The following is a 16,128-nucleotide window of genomic DNA, read 5'->3' on the forward strand; positions in this document are numbered from 1 at the left end:
AATATAATGTTGTTTCCTTTGTTTATATTGTTTAACTTGCATTTCAAATGTTTTTATATTATATTTACATAGTTGACTATACATATTGTTATTGATTTAGATAAGAACTATATAGTTCATTTAAGATTTGTACGACAACTTTAATCATTTCAATTTGTACACTTTTTACATCGGTAATTGTAACATGTGATGTGATTGATATTAATTTCTTTTTATTTTTTTTATACATTTTATATTTTTATAAATATCTTACCTTATCACATTTAGTATTTAAATATGATAACGTATTATTATTAAAAAAACCTACATAATGTTTTATGGTGTCATATATATATTTGTTATCAATAATGTATTTAAAATGTTTGCTTTTAGTGATATTCATTGAAGAACTACTTTTTTTTTATTCTTTGGACTTATCAATTAGATTTACGTATTTTACCTTTTCACATAACATATAAACTTGATTGACATATAATAAAGACTTGTTTCCACTAATTTTTTTTTTAATAATTTTGAAGTTTATTATACCTATTATTCAAATATAGGAAACGTATTATTAATAAAAAAAACATACTTAGTTTATCACATTTAGTAATTCTAATTTTACTAAACGTATTGTTAAAATAAACAAGCATAATTACCTTAGATCATATGTATTTATTTTTTAGTTTGTATCAATGATAGATATCGATATTTGATATGTTTAATTTTCCATATCAAAATATAAGTATTCTCATATAGGTTAATTAACCACATAAAGTAATTATTATTAACTATGTTATTAACCCGTGTATGACACGGGTGAAAATATAGAAAATATTTAAGATGATTAAATATAATGTCTTTCAACTAATTAGTTACATCATACACATTTATAACTAATTTTTATATTACAAATTTATTTAAACATATTCATGGTTAAAAAAATTCCATCATATTAAAGATATCAATTTCAAATCTAGACCATTTTTAAATATATCAATTTTGGTTTTTTATGTTGATTATAATTGGTCAATACAATCTTTAATACAGTTATCAAAATCTTTTGGCCAAACGAATCTACAATTATATTAATATAATATTAACATACTTAATACATAACTTTTGTATCATCATCATTCAGCAGAAGTTTACCAAACCCTTCATCTTCCTCTCATCCACCGCACAAAGTTTATCAGGTTAGATCTTCTTGAGAATTACTGTTGTTATGTTTATAAGTATCTGCAATCCCTGCTGTTGCAATATTTTTATGTCACCATGAGTTATCAAACTGATCCTCCAATTATCTCTACATTTGTTGAAAATTAAACCAACGGATTTAATAGGATTGAAACTCAAGTTTATCAACACGAATGTTTTTGAAACTATTGGTGACTATTCTTGTTATTATTTTGAGTAAACACATACAATTTTGGAGATTATAAAGTAATTATGATATTTCATTAACCATTTACTTCAATAAAACCTACTGCTACTTTTTTAGGTACTATAAACCGTGAATATAAGTTTGTTCTATAGTGTATGCTATCTTATATGCTCGTATATTATGTTATTCCAAGTTATTCAACTTATTCATAATGATTTCATGACCAGACAGTGATAATGGACGTCCCTGCCGTGATCAAATGTTATGATCCAGCGGAAACACATATGGTATGGCCTTGAAATCATACATATACGTTTTATTGAATACTTTCAATTTTGTAAACGAGTATTCCATTTACATGTTTTTGTTATTTGCATATCAGGGTCTTCCTCCCTCTGTTTGTGAACATTTATTTCAAGGTGAACCAGAGGATCGGTATTTTTATCTTTATCGTTCAAATGATAACGGTCATCTCATATGTATTGAGTATATCGACGGTAAATATGTTTTAACTTCCGGATGGAGACAATTTGTTCGGCGACATAATATTATGGAGGGTGTTTTTTTTTGTGTTTGTTCCGGATAATTTACATGAATGGAAGTTTGTTTTTCTTCCGTATCATCCTAATGATAACGAAAAGCATTTGGCATCATTTGTTAAATACCCGACTCTAACGTACCTTGTATGTGTTTTTGGTTTTTACTTTTTGTCCTTATTGTTGTTAATATGTTTTCAATTTCTTCTGTGTTAGTTTGATGTATTTAATTTTTGTTTATTATGATTTTCAACTTGTATTAGCCGTTGAATGACGATCAGGTTACTTGCTACTTTGGTAATGCGGCTGATGGCATAAGTCTTCATATTTATATCGATGGCGGACCGTCATGGGATATACCGATTCGTATCTTGAACACCGGTAATTCTACTTTTGCACTTTGTGATGTGTGGGAGGAGGTTTCATTTTATGTTAATTTAGCTGCCGGTGAGACTGTTGTCTTCCAACATATTCGTGATACGACCTACAGAATGTATGTCTTTGACGTCTATGGCATTGAACGCATTGAGTTTAATCCTTTTATGGTGTATTATGGTCCACATTTGAATGCACAAATCGGCATTTTTCCGTTTCCTATTGAAGATGATAGTGATCAAGAAATTCAATCCGTAGACATTATCGATGGTTTGATACTCTATCCTTTGCCGTTTTATATTTTTTTAAAACCATTTTACAAAATGTGTGTTTCTAATTGTTAGTCTCATTTAACATTCAGTGAGTGATGAGGAGTTGGAAGTTAGTGATGAGATGGTTGAAGACATTTCTGATGATGAATTTGATTACGAGCCCAAAAACATTGTAGATGTTGCTGTTAGCAAGAGATGGGTAAGTTATTGGTAAATTATCCGTTTGTTATTATAAATGTTTTTTTCCACCTTATATTCTGTTAATCTGAAATGTTTATGACACCTTCCAAACTTTTATTGTTAGCGTTTGCCCGTTCAATTTGCCCGTGAGAACGGACTAGATGCTGAACAAAGAATCATTCTCATAAATCCCTCTGGATCAGATGTTTTAACCGAGATACGCATTGAAAAAAATGGACTTGAAGACCGCTACCGGGTTCATGATTGGGAACAGTTTAGGGTTGCTAATCGTATTCCAATTGGACGGCGTTGTGTTTTCGAGTACAACCGACACACGCGTTCGTTGATACTTTATTAAATTCAATGATCAATTCTAACATTTCCTGGTAGAATCCTAAAGCATCTGTTTTTTGCAATTTGAAGGCTTTATGTTTTGGTAGCTTTTGACTTTTGTTCAGCATGTTAATGTTAATGTAATGACTAAGAAGTAACATGTTTTCTTTTGGTTGTTTATTTAATATTTCGAACTTAAGGTTTGATGTGGAATTTACATTTTACTATGTGTATTTATTGAAGCTTTATCTTATTTTATACGGAGTATTTACTTTTTGTTTTAACTCAAATGGTGGTTAAGTGTAACTGTAACATCAAATGGTTTAATAAATAATTATTCAATAAGTATTTTCATGACTCATTTTATTTTCTACCATTAATTTAATTAATTATTTGAGTTCCTATTATTAATTTTTAAATGTTAGTAACATTATTTTGACTATATGACATGTTATTTACTACTATTTGAAGTTTTTATCAACCTTCACACCAGTTTTTATGGTTAGAAATTAAATATTATAACAATTGTGTAATGTATCTTAATATTTGAGCATACAATTACACTAATAATCTCCTACATCTGTGTATTTTAAAACATATATGTTTATATATAATATCGAATAATTATATAAGCTGTTAGCATTAGTTTTTTAAAATTAATGATACACCACACATTTTTAATCTATAAATTATAATACATAATTTTACCAAATTATATAAAATAAAATGTCTATATAAATTCCCTTTAATTCAGACTTTTAGTCAATAATTATCCAGTTGTTAAAACAAACAAGTAATCCTATAAATTAGCCCAAATATTACGCACATGTTATTATATTACGAGCCTCTTTGATGAAAGTTCATTTGTATACTTATCGATTAATTCCACTAATACTATAGTTTATTTTATAGAATGTTCAAGAAAAGTTACAATATCAAGGGCTATGCTGAATCAAAGAAAGGCATTATCTACTGGTTGTATGATGAACAGGTGAAATTGTTTGTGATAAAGCGTTATATGGGGTTCAGTATTTTAACAAGGCATTGAGATCGCTCAACATCTTGCCTGAGTGCGAGGTAAAAGACCTGGCTCGCTTGAGATTGATAAACCGAAGTGATGATAATTTTGCAAGGTGGGTAGGGAAGATTGTGTGGAAGGAAAGTATTATAGAGAAAAAGTTTGAGTTGTTGAAGCCTCAGAAAGGAAAGTTGGTTAAAGACAAGGAACGGGGTATGCGGGCTGATGGTAAGCCCTGGATGGTGATGAAATATAAGCCAATTCGATGTTTGAAAGAGGTTCCGATGAAGCTAATGCCCAAGGATGTGTTGAAGGATCTCAAGTTGTGGTTTGTCGACTGCCAGACCGCTGAAGCCGTAATGGAAGATGAAGATGAACAGGAGATCCTAAGGGTGTATGATCCAATGCACTTGGTTAACTTGTCTCAATCTGATTTGCAGGTACTTAATGATAAGAAGATTTTCTATATTCCTGCGTGGAAAGATGAAGCAAAGAAGTACCAGAGGGTGGTCTTTGTCTGTGTGAGACAGGGCGTTCATGCTTGAAGACGGAGGGTACGTGATTTTTGGATTACAAGACACGAGAAAGAAGATAGTGATATGAAGGTACTGCCAAGGGGCAGTCTGTTTGGTGCATGATGCGAGTAGTTCAATATCGCATGTTTATTTGTGTCTGTCATCATTACTTTGTTTTTGTTAAAGTTTTTTGGTTTACTTTTATGTTTAGCGATCTTGTGTTGATGGAAGTTATGACAACTTCGCCTAGCCTGTTTACATTAGTTTTTATAATTACACTAGCGAATAATGATATAACCTGTCGGACATTAGTTTTTTAAAATTAATGATACACCACACAGTTTTAGTTTATAAATTATAATATACATAATTTTATCAAATTATATAAAATAAAAGTTCTATATAAATTCCCTTTAATTAAGACTTTTAGTCAATAATTATCCAGTTGTTCAAACAAACAAGTAATCCTATAAATTAGCTCAAATATTATGCACATGTTATTATATTCTGAGCCTGATATTATGGCTTAATTAGTGATATTTTCCTTTTATACCTAAAATCACAATAAACCAATAATATCATCAAGTCTATAAATTATTATTCTACTATGACAGTATTCAAAATGTACTGTTGATTTCTTAGAAGGTACATCATTGTTATTCATGTAGTCTATAAACATTTTTTTTTGTTCATTACTACTTTTTGAATGTGATTTAGTATGTTAAATACCTATATGATTGTTATTCAGTCCTATAGGTATTGAGAATGAGATTTCGTTTTTCACTATCTTAAAAACAATTTCAAATTTAACATTTTATATTGAATTTTAATTAATACACATTCGTTTTTTTTATTTATTTACAATGATATTAAAGTTGTGACTTTTTGTTCATTTAACATGTAACATTTATATGTTTTTTGTAGATGGATTATCCTGGGTTTTATATATGTTATGATTCTTCTTTACAAGCTAAGGTAATTGAAACATCTTTAATGAAACTTCAATTGTATACATATCGATTAATTCCACTAATACTATAGTTTATTTTAGACACAATAATATTATTCGAATAATCGATTAATTATGGTTTGATTTCTTATAACAAATAGGCCTTACCCAATAACGCAAGTGTCCAAATATTTGGTCCTACCTTTGATGTACATCATGTTCTTATTGAACGTCTATGGGACGACTGGGTTCTTGAAGTTCAATTAGTTGAAGGAAATTATATAATCATATCCGGTTGGGATCGTTTAATTAGCGAATTAGGCTCTGAATTTGGTGACGTTTTGGTATTTATACCAATGGAACAAAAACGATGGCACTTTATATCCGTCCATCAAAAACCACGTATGGATTTCTGGGTTTTTGACTCATTTGTTGTCGACCCGACTTTAAAGTATCTGGTTAGTATCCTTTTATTAATAATTTTTATATTTATATTATGTTATTAAATCATTATTTAATTTGTTTTGTTAATTTTAATTATTTTACCATAAAAATTTTGTAGGCTTTGAGGGATGATCAACTAAATACATATCGTACATTAAATCACGATTACCAATAGGTTATAAGTACTGTTGATGGAATGTCATGGTATGTCATTTTAACAGTTATACCCAATACTAACAAACATGGATTTACAAGTGGATGGTCTAAGGTTGCTCGTCATGTTAAGTTACAAACCGATGATTACATAGTGCTTGATACCAAACATTACAGTGAATTAGTAATGCATGTGTTTAGCAAGGACTGTATTGAGCGCATCGATTTTGGTGTCCAACCTGTGTATAGTAAAGCATCCTTAAATCCAAAGTCACAAGGTCAACAATAACTTCTCTCAAATAACGTCATATAAATTGTCAAACATGAACACGTACAATCAAATGGTTAGTGTTTTATTATTTATAATAATTTTGTTTTTAAACACATTGTACAAAGGTTGTTACATACCTAATATAATTCTTTTTTATTACGTACATGACAGTGTTTATCCTCTTGAAGATTATCATACCTAAGTTAAGCATTCCTTTATATGATGATGGCGATGGTGAATAAGAATTTTCCATATTAATTTATGTTTAATGTTTTTCTTTTGGTATTGGATTGTAAACTAAAGGCTCGCGTTTATTTATGGTATTTTGGTCTTTGTTTCACAGCTCTACTCATAGTATAAACTACCTTTCCTCGTATTTCCGTTTATTGTATGAATCTGCAATTTTATTTAACATACTACAAGAATTATTAATATTCTATTAGTTATTACCATACAATTTGTACAATGGGTTTTTTTTACTATAATATACTGTTTAGTATCATATAAACGCGGGATTACACGACTCTTAAATAAAAGATTAGAACTTTCATACCGTCTAAATTAACACACATCCAAATTTCCGGATATTTGGATAAAAAACATAACATTGGTCATTGTCTACATATTCTACTTTAAAATTTACAATATCAAACATCAGTTTTTTAAATAACAAAACAACTATCCCAAAACACCCCAACATCACCTTTCATATTGGTCATCCATCTGCTTCTTCAAACTTAAAAACCATAACTTACTTAAATCGCTTCATTACCTGAAAATATAAAAAATATACAAAAATAATAGCATTCCAATATGATAAACCATTTACTATATTATCAAACATCCTCATGTTTTTAGTAAACTAATTCTGCAAACATACTATCATAAACAATAAAAATAATAATAAAATTAATATAATAAACTTAATCTTAAAACATTGTTAAACGGCATTACCTGATGCTTCATCATCATAATCGGCAAAATCTAGCACATCATCAAAATCGCTTTCATAGTTATCACATTCTGATAACCATTTCACCTTCTTCATCAGTTCATTTTCCAGATCCATGTGTGCAATATCCTTTCTTCCGTTCCCAAGCTTCAACACATCCAGCTCTCTAAGCATAATCAAATCATTAGATTCTAACAGTGATTTAGGAGTCATCAACTTGTTTTGTCCATTTTCAAACTTGATCAACACTTTGTTTTGATTTGGGTAGTAAAACCATTCCCTCGCATTCATATATGGCACAACCGGCTGGTTTTGCTCTTCAAGAAACTCACGTAAAACAATAATCAGATTGGTTTCTTGTTCACATGGTATCTCTTTCCTAAGTCCTATTTGATGTATTTGATGCTTCCACAGATTGTTGAACAAGAGAACCGACTCGATATTGTCTTTTTGTACCGTCGTGAAATCACTTAATACAAATTCGTATTTCCTCAAATACGGACAGTATTTCCAACGAACAATGGTCGTCATTATCAAAATGGATTCTAAAAGGTTTTGAGAGATGAAGAAACCCTTGGAATGCAACTATGAAATATAATAATGGGTGTTCAATTTTACCAAATATAGTAAATGACGGTTTTATGTTTCTAAGGTTTTATAATAATGATACCTATCTATTAGAGTATACTAATAATTATTAACCCTATTTTTCTGATTTCATATTATATAATATGTGTATATTTTAGATATTTTCACTAAGTCTAATTGAAATACTACATATTAACTAAATATAACATATTATCAACATTAAGTTTATAACAATGGATTGTATTTGAGATGATATAAATATTTTTCATTGTTTTTGAAGATATTATTGGTTTTACATTAGATATTGAATCATGAAGTATTTGTTTTGTTTATATATAAATAATTTTTCAAAAGTTTACATATGTGAATAAAGTGGTAACAAGTTTCCCTCTAAATAAGGCTAAATTGAAGCCTTATGTTATTATATTTTTAGAATCATGAAAATTAAAATATTAGGTAAATATACTAATATAATTTTAAGTTATCATATCTTTGATTGCCAGAAACATAATTTAAGCCAAATTGATAGCTTGGTCTTCCCTTAACTTATGTTTACCATGATACATAAACTCTAATACGTATATTATATATATTCCGTTACTTTCATGATTTACATTTGAAACTATATATACATAACACCCAATACATTATTTGTTATCAAGTTTGTTATTGAAGATTATTAATGACTTCCATTCCATGAAGATTTAATCGTATTATACAATTGTAGTTCACAAAGGTATAAACGTAAAGTAGCCAATCTTACCTCTCAGTTTATATATAATAATTTTTATAACCTTTTTGAAATGAATGTTTAGGTATAATTACATACAAGTTTTATAAAAATCAAGCAATCTATGTTTTAAACTGAACTATGTGTTTTCTAAATGAGTTGTTTTCGAAAGTCTCTTTTACTAATCAATTTCTTTAACTATCATTTCGATGGACCAAGCAAATCACCTGAACGTAAAGTAAGAATCATTTCGATGGACAAATCTAATCAATTCATATGTATTTTCATGCATATGAAAGTAAAGTACCCAATCTTAGATGAGTTAAAGAATTTTCATTATTTTTGTATATATTATTTGTTTTACATTAGATATTGAATGATGAAGTATTTGATTCGTATGTATGAAAATATTATTTAAAAAGGTTACATTTGTGAATTATTTGATATGTGTCTCGACGCTTTTGTTGTATGTTGCAATGTGTTGTTAAAAAAATATAACCATCCAGCGTTCTAATTACGTTTTCTTTAATTTGTTTATTTCATTTAATTTCATATGCTAATGTTAAATTTTTTTCTATTTTAGATGTCATCGAAGAAACGCAGTATTATAGAGTCACCCTCTTCCAACAAGAAAAATCACCCAAACGGTTAGTCATTGTATGTGGATTTTGTTTACCTATAAACGTTACATTAATTCGTATATTGTATATATACATTTTCTTCTATTGTAAATGTTATATTAATTCGTATTTTAAACACGTGCAGTGTCATCGTTAAGAGAACCATTGAGTATCATATCAAACGGTAATGTATTTATGTTTTTTGGCGTTAATATAGTTTCATATATCCATGTTAATTTGTAAAATATAATTCGACTGATAAAATATTTGTGATTATGTTAAATATATACAAACTGACCATAAATAGTGAATAATTTTGTGTACTACATTTTTTTATAAGGCATTTAAGAGTCACACCAAAATAATTTTCTTTATTCCATTTTTTAGGAATACCTCTCTGTTTATATATAATAATTTTTTATAACCTTTTCGAAATGAATGTTTAGGTATAATTACATACAAGTTTTATTAAAATCAAGCAATCTATGTTTTAAAATGAACTATGTGTTTTCTAAATGAGTTGTTTTCGAAAGTCTCGTTTACTAATCAATTTCTTTAACAATCATTTCGATGCACCAATCAAATCATCTGAACGTAAAGTAGCCAATCTTAGATGAGTTAAAGAATTACTAATCAATTTCATATAAATTTCGAAAATTTGATTATTGATGTTTATATATAAGCAAATGGGTTTTTCTTAATTTGAACATATTACATAATCATTGTTGTAAATATGTTTAACACATATACCTTACTTTGTTATGCATATTAATTATAAGCCTGTATAAATTTTTTTACTCTAGGGTTACATTTCTGTACTAACAAATAAGTATTTATAATTTGTTGTCCAATCACATCAACTAATGTTACTCAATCACACTTTGGAAAAGAGAATCACAATCCCACCAATCAAGAAGGTTCCATATGTACCAACTCCAATAACACAGGTTGCTTATTTCTAATCATTTACTCATTTGGATGTAGTACTTCTATATATAGTTGATTTGATATGTTATAAAAAAATATTTATTTAATATTTGTTATGTTTTAAAAAAATAATAGTTGTCACCATACATACGAAAGAAGCAATTGCCGCTGACAATCGAAGACACAGAAAGATGATTATCGACCAAAGGAGAAATAAAAGAACTAACTCAAATAGAGGTTCTACATCAAATGGTAACTATCTTTCCCAATCATAATAATAGAATAAATTATTTTGAAATTTAGATTGTTAAAAACAATTTCCTTAAGTAGTAATTATTGATTAATAATATTGAACAGTAAAATAACAAAACTCATGTCAAAAACGATTTATATTTGATACAGGATATATTAATATAATTTATTTTTAACTTATATATAGACAAATAGTTTTTCTAATTACTTTATTTTGGCAGCTACCGATGTTAGCAGATCAAATCAGACGATAAGATTAACTAATACAACTACTTCACAAATTGGGCAAGACTATCAACAATCGGCATTGTTATCCACATTTAACGCCACCGGTCAAAGTGGTTTAGGTTAGTAATATTTTACTTATTTAATGTACGTCATCATTTTAGTAATTTTATATTTTCGTAATTAATTGATTACATTTATAGTTAACTTATAATTATTTACTAATTTTGTAGTTTCTTCTATCCGCACATTGCATGGTCCAAATACAAATCAACGACAACGAATAATATATTTAGGTAATACAACTAAATACCAGCTCCAATGGTCTTTTAGTAAACAAAATTGGTTTGTAATAGTCATCAAGGATTTTATTTGTTTTAAAATAATTAAACTACTTTTTTATGATAGGTGTCAATGTCTTATCCACTTATCAGTTGACGCCATTGTCTAATATTACGAGGCAAAATATTAGCTTTTCTTCAAATATATCAACCCCTGGATGTTCGGCCACTTTTAATACATTCAGTGTTGGATCGTCATCAACGCAACGTACATCTCACAGAAATGTTCATATAAATGAACCCATACGTATGCCAAACTTAGATGAATTTGAAGAGAATGACGCACCATCCGATCATGGCAATGTTTACGAAGGGATCTCTATATGTATGCATAAAAATAATAATCTATATCATTGTTGGTGTATTTTTCAGTACATGTTATTTAGACATTTTTTCTATAACTTTTATATTGTTTTTTTATAAAATTATTTCATTTCTTTTTTGACAGCGTATTTAGATCATGGTGATCAAAAATTCATGTGTGGAATGTGCAATGCATTATTATGGGAAGCCGAGAGCAAAAGAGGAAAAACAAACAACGGGATTACAACTTACTCACTTTGTTGTAGTTATGGTGACGTGCAACTTCCTGAGATGAAGTCGTCATCATTGAGTTACGTAAATCTGTTCCTTGGTCATGATAGTACGAGCAAGTATTTTTTTGAAAAAAATCAGGCGACATAATTCGATGTTTTCGTTTACATCTCTTGGTGGGAAGGTAGATAATTCAGTTAATAAAGGAAATGCGCCTTACAGTTTCAGACTTGGTGTAACATCCTACTTTTGATTATAATAAATAAATGGAATTTTGTTTATTCGATGATGTGTCGTGTGTCGGTTTTAAAAAATAAGAAGGTGGGCTTGGACTTTAGATGATGAAATAAGAAATGGAATGGGCCTTAGGCCCATGGGCGTAAGGGAGTATAAATACCCCTTAAACCCTAAACCTTTCCATTTTTATCCATTCTCTACACCATAGCCTACACCTTGGAAAACACACACAAACACTATCCTATAACCCAAGGCGAGATTCGAAGGCGGAAACCCGATCCCTTTGGTGCTAGATCGTCGTGAAGAACCAAAACAACGTCAAGGCTTAACCGTGTCCGTAGTTTGAGTCGTTTAAGGTACGTTTATAATTAGAAATCGTTCGTTTAGGTTCGGATTGGTTTGGGAAATCACAGATCTGTTCTTGTATGTTGAAAACGAATCAAACACAACAAGTAATACTGAAATCCATTAACGTTTGATATGTTAATCGATAACCTAAAAGAACCCGTAACCTATATGCCTAAATCGCACCCCTTAAACATTGATGTTTGTCCTATTTGATGGTTAGGGTTTGTAGGCGCTGTAATTCCGAATCCATTGATACCTAAATCGTGATATTTGGTTAAGAAACGAGGGTTTAATTGCAGATCTGATGAATGTTGACTATTCTGTGTTCTTGACGATTTTGACTTTGACCCTATGAGTCAAAGTCTGGATAAGATTGTGCAATTCGTTATGGTGTGGTAGCGAATTGATTATCCCAGTTCGTTATGATCAGATAACGAATTAGTTCACCAATTCGTTATGACCAAACAACGAATCAGTTCACCCATTCGTTATGCCTAAATAACGAACCAGACAGCGAACCAGATAACGAATCAGGTGATTCGTTACTCCCTAATTCGTTAAGAATAAGGTAACGAATCAGGGCTTGTTCAGATAACGAATTGGAGTGACGAATCAGATGTTGATCAGATGACGAATCAGTTAACGAACTAGAAAGAAAAGTAACGAATTAGCTAACGAATTAGGCTTAATTCATTATGGCGAAGGAAATAGCGAATTAATTAATGACTTAAAATCCTAATGAAAAATGTGTTAAGGCAGTTAATGGAAATAAAATTTTTCCAAGCTCGACCCTAGCCAGGGGCTCTGCCCCTTGTACCCTGCTAGGGGCTGCCGCCCCTAGACCCCGCTGCCCGGGACGCTGCCCCCGGACCCCCGTTCGTTGAGGGTAATAATTAAGACTAGAAAGACGATATAAGTAGTGGTAGTTAATTGATATGTGTAATTGTTATACAGTTAGTCGTGCACAGCTCAAGAAAGGAATAACCATTAACGGTGAACGTAACCGACTTCAGGTGAGTTTCTAGCCCCATTTCCTTGTTATGTTTCCGGGGTTGTGTGCATACTCGATGTGATTAGTTAATACACTTATCCTAAGTGATAAGTGTATGCCATATGTGTATTATGTGAAATGTATGAATGATTTCTTGTCGGTACATGAACGATCTTCGGAATTGCATGTACTGCCAGGAAATGGTATGATGTTGTATGTATGTTATAAGATGAAGAATGAATGATGTATGTATGAAACTTACGATTATGTATATAGAAAGTATGTTAAAGAGGTATGGAAGAAAGGGTACCGGACCCTAATAATATCCGAGGATGAAGGGTACCGGACCCTAATAATATCCGAGGATGAAGGGTGACCGGACCCTAATAATATCCGAGTATGGAGGGTGACCGGACCCTAATAATATCCGAGGATGTAGGGTACCGGACCCTAATAATATCCGAGGTATGTAGGGCGAATGATCTTTATAACGTAAGGTTAGTTATGAGTATGTGAAAGCATGATGGACAGGTTAAGTATGTAATGTGTACCTACGGGCACGTATATGTGTATGTACAGTAAGTTATATGATTAACTAGAACTCACTCAGCGTAGCTGACTTTTAGTATGCACGCAGGCAAATAGGTTGAGGCAGCTCGCGTGATTGAAGACACATGGCATGGAATCGAAGATATTGGCATCTCAAAAGAAATGTTGTGATGTTTTAAATACTATGTTTTGTTTTAAATGACTACGAATGTTTTATAAGACAAGATTTGAAGGTTATGTAACATATTATGATTGAAGTTTATTATTCTGCGAATGTTTTAATTAACTCTTATATTTAGAACTGCGTTTATGAGTAAATCCAACACCAAAGTAGGGCTACCGGTAACGGGGCCTTACACTTGGTGGAGAGAATTATCATTCCTTGGGAAGTCTTCTTCCTATGTCTGGTGAAGGCCCACGTTTCTCTCAACTATACATTTACGATACGGAGAACGAAATATTAAATAGACGATCCATTTTTCGGTAAGTATTTTCATATTGTAAATATTGAAATCTAAATTTTTTATACCTTACTAAATCAAATTAAGTTTCTCTACATATGTATATGTTAACTGATGTTTATTTTGTTATTTAGGGATACGGAATCAAATTCAGAAGTATTAGATAACCAGATAATTAATTATCTTAAAGACATGTTGGATTCTAAAAATCCATTGGTTAAAAGTTATCGGATGGCAAGGGATTGTTTTCAACAAAATCCAAAAATGGATTTAAAGTTGAAAATAATTGGAACACGACAGACAGATGCAAGGACTTACAACTTGCCAACAACATCTGAAGTGGCAACGTTAATAGTTGGAGATATTGGTGAAGCAATTGATAAACGAGATATAATTGTTACAACTCAAAGTGGAGCTTTACAACGTATCAGTGAATTGCACCCTTGTTATGCTCCTCTTCAGTATCCTATATTTTTTCCATATGGTGAAGATGGTTATAGAATTGACATAGCTCATCGTGAACTTCGAGGGTCGATAAAGCGCAAACGCAAGAAGTGCACAATGTGTGAATTCTTTTCATACCGGTTTCAAGATAGGCCACATTCTTTTTCGTTGACTTTAAACGGCGGAAGGTTAACTCAACAACTGTTTGTTGATGCCTATACAATGATAGAGACTCAAAGGTTGCATTACATCTGCACACAACAAAAAAATCTTAGGTCTGAAACTTATGAGAACCTAAGAAGCATACATTCGGCTGGGACCTCCGATGTTTCTAACGCCGAGCAACGTATCATTTTACCATCATCATTTACCGGAGGTGCTCGCTATATGATGCAGAATTATTTGGATGCAATGACTATATGCAGATGGTTTGGTTATCCGGATTTCTTTCTCACCATAACATGCAACCCAAACTGGCCAGAAATCAAGAGATTTTTACTAAACAAAAATCGAAAATCCGAAGACAGGCCTGATATACTGTATCGGTTATTCAAGATGAAGCTTGATTCGTTAATGAAAGACCTGAAAGATAGGGCTCTTTTTGGAAAGCTGCAAGCCGGTAATGTTTCTTTATATTTATTGATCATAATTATTTTATGAAAATTATGTTAATATGACTAATATTATTAACTTATATAATATTTGTAGTCAATATTATATACTAATCTACAATTATTTGTTATTTTGCAGTTGTTTATACGATTGAATTTCAGAAACGCGGATTGCCACATGCACATATTTGCCTTTTTTTGCATTCCGAACACAAAATTCATAATCCTGAGAATATAAACAAATTCATTTCATTCGAAATTCCAGATCCGAATGAAATTCCAGAATTGTATTCTCTTGCAAGCGACCACATGATGCATGGTCCTTGCGGTGTGGCTAATCCAAAATGCGTTTGCATGGTCGATAATTGTTGTTCAAAAAAATTAAAAATTTCAGAACGAGACGTCAATTGATTCGAATGGGTTTCCTATTTACCGAAGAAGAGATTTGGGTAATGTTGTTGTCAAGTGTGGTGTGAATTTAGACAACAGACATGTTGTTCCATATAACACTAGATTGTTAAAAAAATATCAGGCCCATATCAATGTTGAATGGTGTAATCAAGAGGGTTCGATTAAGTATTTGTTTAAGTACATTAATAAAGGCCCAGATCGTGCGACTATATCACTCGTACAAGACAAGACTGACAATCAAGGAGAAGTGGTCGATGAAGTTAAGGCGTTTTATGATTGCAGATATCTTTCTGCATGTAAGGCTGCATGGAGAATTTTTGCTTTTGACGTCCATTACAGGGTACCTTCTGTGACTCGGCTTCCGTTTCATTTACCTGGACAACAAACTGTTGTTTTCGCAGATGACGACGATGTGGAAGACGTTTTAAACAAATCGAGTGTTGGTTCTTCAAAATTCATTGCTTGGATGGAGTGTAATCAGCAATCTGCTCTTGC

The sequence above is a fragment of the Bidens hawaiensis genome, unplaced genomic scaffold (genome assembly GCF_021521415.1).
Source record: "Bidens hawaiensis isolate Kalapana, Puna unplaced genomic scaffold, B.hawaiensis_p1.1 tig00019553_1, whole genome shotgun sequence".
NCBI classification, from domain to species: domain Eukaryota; kingdom Viridiplantae; phylum Streptophyta; class Magnoliopsida; order Asterales; family Asteraceae; genus Bidens; species Bidens hawaiensis.